General features: G+C 39.1%; 1 pseudogene; it reads right to left on the minus strand.

The window, feature by feature from the left end:
* Positions 1-1,617: 1,617 nt before the first annotated feature.
* LOC110768418 (uncharacterized) lies at positions 1,618-4,603 on the minus strand (annotated as a pseudogene).
* Positions 4,604-6,000: the final 1,397 nt, after the last annotated feature.

Here is a 6,000-nt window from a genome sequence, read left to right on the forward strand (position 1 = left end):
AGAACGGAAGAGAAAAATTGGGGATCGAGAATGAGAAGGAGAAAATTAGAGAATGAGGATCGAATTTGTGATAGCCACTGAGGGCTCTGATACCATGTTAGCAGTTTAGAAGAGGAAGCTTAAGAATTGAGAAAGCTGAGAAGGAAGAAGAAGATTCAAGAAAATGATATGCTCTGTATATTGATTTTCCAGAATGAGAATACAATTGAGTGTCAACAGTGTCATATATCTCTATAACCGAGACTTAACAACCTAACTAATTACAGCTAATACTAACAGCCAGCACGTGAGCACACACGTGACTGCTTAACTGAATACAAACTAACTAACTAATATTGTTATCAGATCTGACTATGATACGCTATAAAATTGAGTGGCAAGGCAAGATCTCAACAAACATCCACAATTCAAATCCTTGTGATTGGTCGTTTAGACGTGAAATGAACATTAATAGTAGAGAAAATGGTAATCAATTGCAGAGAAGAATGACACTGCCTAATTAATAGAAAAATATATGAACTTAAGGCTTTGCCTCACAATAATTATCGAAAGGTGTATACCAAGGTGTTCATTGAATTTACCAAGGTTCCAAGTGGAATAGGATTAGACGGCATATGAAAGTCATGACATGGTTGAACTCCATGCAATAATGAAACTTTAAAAGAAACAAAAACTAAGGAAACCAAAGACAGTTTGCATTGAACTCACATTGAATAACTTACATAAATTATTAGGGCATAATTAAGCTAAAGTATGACAACATAAGCACATTGCTAATCAATTCAGTGTCTCCACCTTTGATTTGTGTGAACATGTCTTCGATGAATACCTTGAGAACCATCTTGCACGCATAGCTCTGTAATACCACTTATTCCATCTCTTGCACAACACAAGTGACCCAACGAATTCTCCAAAACCAACTGTAAATCCAATTTCAACACTGATAAGATCCCAATTAATCCCATGATTACCATAATTTGGAAGGCTTCCCAACCACCAGATTTTAACCCAGAAAATCTCAGTGCATTACTCCAAGTTAAACTAGAATTTTTAAACATTGACCAACCAAAATACCAAACTCTAATTACACTTTTACAATAGCGAGAATTATGGAAAATTTGTCGCATGAGATGTTGATATACCGTATACGTCGGATTGAGACTATGAACATTGTGGAAATTGTGAGCTTGCTTTATGGATTGACTAGTTGGCTTGTTGACTTTGAAGTCCATCTGTCAAGTTGGCCCGGCTACAGTATACAAGTTGCTTTCCTATTTAAATTTCTCGGTGAGTGTTTTCTCAAAAAATAAAATAAAATAAAAATTCGGTGAGTATTGGCCAAGATCAATAGTCATGGTTCATGGCCCAAACTAGGATAACAACCCTAACTACCTCAAATTCTAGGGCCGTATATTAGAATAGTTTAAAATATCTCATTGTTTAATTTTATTTTGCTTTTAAAAAAAAACCCTAAGATTACAAAATTCCCAAACCATCCTTAAAACTTAAAAAGAACTCCACGAGCCCTTCTACAGCACAGAGGAAAAGAGAGAATTGACCAAGCTTCCGTAGTGGAATAGGATGGAGGCATATGAAAGTCATGACAACCTTTTAACCATGGCTAAAATTAAACAAGCAAACGATAGTAACATGTTTTGCACTCACATTGCATGATACAAGATAAATGATTATTAAGATAAAATATGACAGCAGAAGCACAATGCTTATTTCGTGTATCTTGAAATAAAGAAAAAGATTGACAAGGACATCCCCAAGCCTTCAGGCATACATGGATTGGCGTCCAGCTGCATTGCTCCTCAACGTCTCTACCTTCGATTTATGTGAACATGTCTTCAATGAATTCCAATTCTTTCCTCCAGCTGTGGGAATATCTTAAGAACCATCCTGTACATAGCTCTGTAATACCACTTACTCCATCTCTTGCACAACACAAGTGACCCAACGGAAACTCCAAAGCCAACTGTAAATCCAATTTCAACACTGATAAGATCCCAATTAATCCCACGATGGCCAGAATTTGGAAGGCTTCCATTTAATGTTGGTGGTGGTGATAATCCTTCTTTGTTATCCACTGTCAAAGGAGGCCCCCATATAGTCCTTTGTTTCCTGTAAATGAGTCTTTTGGAAATGTTGAAAACTGAGTACTGGTTGGGATCTTGCCGACCAATTGATTATATGATATATTCAAGAACGAAAGGAAAGTAAGCTTTGCCAACTGTGGTGGAATTTGCCCGCCCAACTTGTTCTGTGACAGGTCCAAGGACTCGAGTACCTGCATGTTACCAAATGAGGATGGGATTTCACCTGTCAAAGAATTTCCGGACAAGTTAAGGACACGTAGTGATTTGAATTCTCCCATTTCCTTAGGTATTGGTCCACTGAAGTTGTTGCAGGAGAAGTCAATCAAGGTGAAGATAGATAGAATCCTTACTAGATCCATCTCTAAACCTTTGCTGGTAACTGTTATACGATCCTTAAAAGAATAATCAATCGACATTGGTTTTCCGGCAATAACTGTACCCAGTTGGAATTTGACAATCGACAGGGGACCATCCTCGGGAGCCATCATTACCTGCCATGTTGTCAAAAATATTCCCGGTATATCACCAGTGAAATTGTTGTGAGCTAGGTGTATGATTTGAAGCACTGGCCAGGTGCCATAGGTGTTGGGACATCCAATTCCTCCATAGAAGTTGTTGGACCGCAACACAAGGACACGCAAGGTGGACATGTTTTTTAACAAGCATGGAAAGGTATCTGTTATACGATTGTTTCCCAAGTTTAAAACCTGTAACTGTGTGCAGTTACCTAGAGATTTCGGAAACTGACCACCTAACTGATTTCCATCGAGCTTTAGAATTTCTAATAAACTATATTCAGTAACTTGAAAATTAGAAACAGTTCCAGTGAGGTTGTTTCTTGCTAAATTAAGTACTCTGAGACTGCGCATTGCAGTCAAGCATGGGGGAATAATGCCACTCAGAAAATTATTGGACAGATCAAGACTCATAAGAAAACTTGTCGAATTGCATATTGATGCCGGAATGAGCCCATGCAAGTTATTGCTTGAAAGAGAGAAGAACATTGTGGAAGTGAAAAAATAACCAATGTCAGATGGTATAGAATTGAAATGGTTGCTTGAGTAATCCAGATAGTAACCAAATGGTATGAAAGTTGGGATTTGACCCTGGAGTTGGTTTGAATGAATGTCAACTATTGACACACTAGAATTATATAAAGGAGCTTCTAGAGTTACCAAAGAGTTGCAAGAAAGATTTAGGTAATAAAGATGATTGAAACTCCAAATCCAATGGGGTATCTTGCCTTGAATCTGGTTTTCTGAAAGGTGCAAATATTCTAAGTCGGAAGAGGTGTTAGAAAATGCATGAAGTTTACCAGAGAATTGATTGCGGGAAAGTACTAGTTGTGTCAATAAGGGAAGATAAAAGAGAGACGATGGAATACTCCCCTCAAGTAGGTTGTCATCCACCTGGAGGTCTACCAGATTAATAAGGTTTTCCCAGCTAATAGAATCAATCGAACCACTGAACGTATTTAATCCCAAATGCAAACCAACCAATTGTGTTAGATTTGCTATTGACTTTGGGATTGATCCATAGAAACTGCAAGATGAAAGATCTAGGAAGGACAGCTTTTTGAGGTTTCCAATAGTCAGGCAGTAACCCTGAAAAATTTGTCTCTCTTAGAACTAAGGACCGAAGAGATCCATTGTTTGGAAATTCCGGCAAGGAACCATGAAGTTCTTCATTACCCGAAAGGTCAATAGTTTGTAGAGTAGGTACCTGAAAGATCTCTTTGGGAAATGTTCCTTTCAACCCACAAGAGATGAGACTCAAGGAAGTCAACTCTGAAAAATTGGCAGAGAATCCTGGAATTGGACCGGAGATTTGGTTATCACCCAATCGTATCATGGAGAGAGACTGAAGCTGAGTGAGGGATTGATCAAGAGGACCGGAAATACCAGTGTCCTGCAAGCTCAGCACCCTCAGGTTCGTCAGATTTGATATCGCTTGGGACCAGTGAGTCCCCTCTGCTGACAAATGTACATGGTCAAAATATAGTTCTGCAAGCTCTGTGAGGTTATGAAAGAGCATACTTAACTTCGGGGACGTAATGTTGGAGTCTTCTGACCCAGACATATCAAGAACAACCAACCTTGTCAAGCGGGAAATCCCAATGGGAATTTGCCCGGAATAACCATTATATGATAAATTTAGATACCTCAAGTTCACAAGCTTTCCGATTGCAGATGGAATGCGAGTGCCATAGGTAAAAGAGTTATCGGCCAAATTGAGGTTTTGAAGGTGTTGAAGATCGAAGAGACTGCTCGAATTGTCAATGCCATCGTTGATGGCTTCGCTGCTAAGGTCAAGACCAACGACATGCCCATCACTACTGCAATTAACACCAAGCCAAGAACAACAATCGGTGCTTGAATTCCAAGATATAACCTTGGTTGGGTATGAATCGGAATCAGGGTCATGAGAAAATTGAAGGCTTTTCTTCAAATGGAGCAATGATAGTTGCTGGTCTTTAGTGCAGAGGCTGTGAACGGCAGGGATGATGGTAAAACAGATTTTCGTTGGTTTTTACAATAGCGTGGGTTATAAGTAATTGTAGCACAAGTGCAAAATTTGTCGCATGAGATATTTTGATATGTCATTGAACAGAAAGACTTATTGAATTGTGAGATTGCTTTGTGTATGGACTCGTGTGACTTTCAAGTCTTGCCCTATTTGTCTAGTTGGATTTTTCGGTGGCTCTTTATTTCACTAAGGCCATCCCCAATAGGGGCTCTAAAATGGGCCACACCACCTTTGGGCTCTAATAAGTAACAACTCTTTCAAAAAAGGGCAAGGATCTAGCAAGAACCTCTAAATGAGGACTTAATATGAGAACACCGTTGGATTATATCCAACGGCTTTCCAAAAAGCAGTTGCAATTGAAATTATTGCACTGAAACACTCCCTTCATCCGCATGCTTTCTCCTATCTCCCTCCAAAAATATATCACTCCCTCCAAAAATATCACTCCCTCCAAACAGATGCTCTCTTGAAGAACACAATTTTTATTTTCTGGTTTGATATTTTCCTCCCTCCCTCCCTCCCTACGGTCTACCCCTCTAATTCTCTATTATCCTTCTTCTTTCGCATGCTATGTTCTCTCTCCCTCCAAAAATATCCATTCCTCCAAAAAACAGATGCTCTGTTGAAGAACACCATTTTTTTTTCTGGTTTGATATTATTCTCCCTCCCTCCCTACGGTCTACCCCTTTAATTCTTTTTTTTTTTCTTCTTCTTGAGCATGCTCTGTCCTCTCTCCCTCCAAAAATATCCCTTCCTAAAAAAAACAGATACTCTCATGAAGAACACCATTTTTTTTCCTGGTTTAATCTTCTCCTCCGTCCCTCCCCCACGGTGTACCCCTGCAATTCTCTTTTCTTTTTTCTTCTTGTTTGGTCATTCATACCATACAAAGCAAGTTACATCTACCTCTGTAATTCAATTTTCTATTTTCATTTGGCTAGTTTGGTGATTCTGGTCTGCTTCATCAAAGTGGCCTTGAGTTCATTACTTGATGATTGGAGACCACAAGTGAGCACTTGACTCTGGTTCTATACTGTTGGTTTTCAAATCTTTGAGTTTGTTGGCATATTGGTCCAGCCCATGATGGAAGAAGAAAGTAGTCTCCCACAACTTTCTGGCTCCTTCTCAAGCTTCACGTGATGAATTTTGGAGGAGTTCTTTTGAGATATTCTTTTTATAATTAAAGGGAATATGGCTGGTGGCTAATAATATTGCATGGAATGATGATGTCTTTGGTGGGAGACAATGCATGGTCCAATGATAAAGAATGTTTTTTCTCTTTGGCTGGCCATCACGTGGGTTGGTATGCGGTTTCCCTCATTAGGAGAGTTTGCTGCATGGATTTATATAAGGAGGTAGCAACCAAAGCTGG

Source organism: Prunus avium, chromosome 6 (genome assembly GCF_965620075.1).
Source record: "Prunus avium chromosome 6, drPruAviu1.hap1.1, whole genome shotgun sequence".
Classification (NCBI taxonomy): domain Eukaryota; kingdom Viridiplantae; phylum Streptophyta; class Magnoliopsida; order Rosales; family Rosaceae; genus Prunus; species Prunus avium.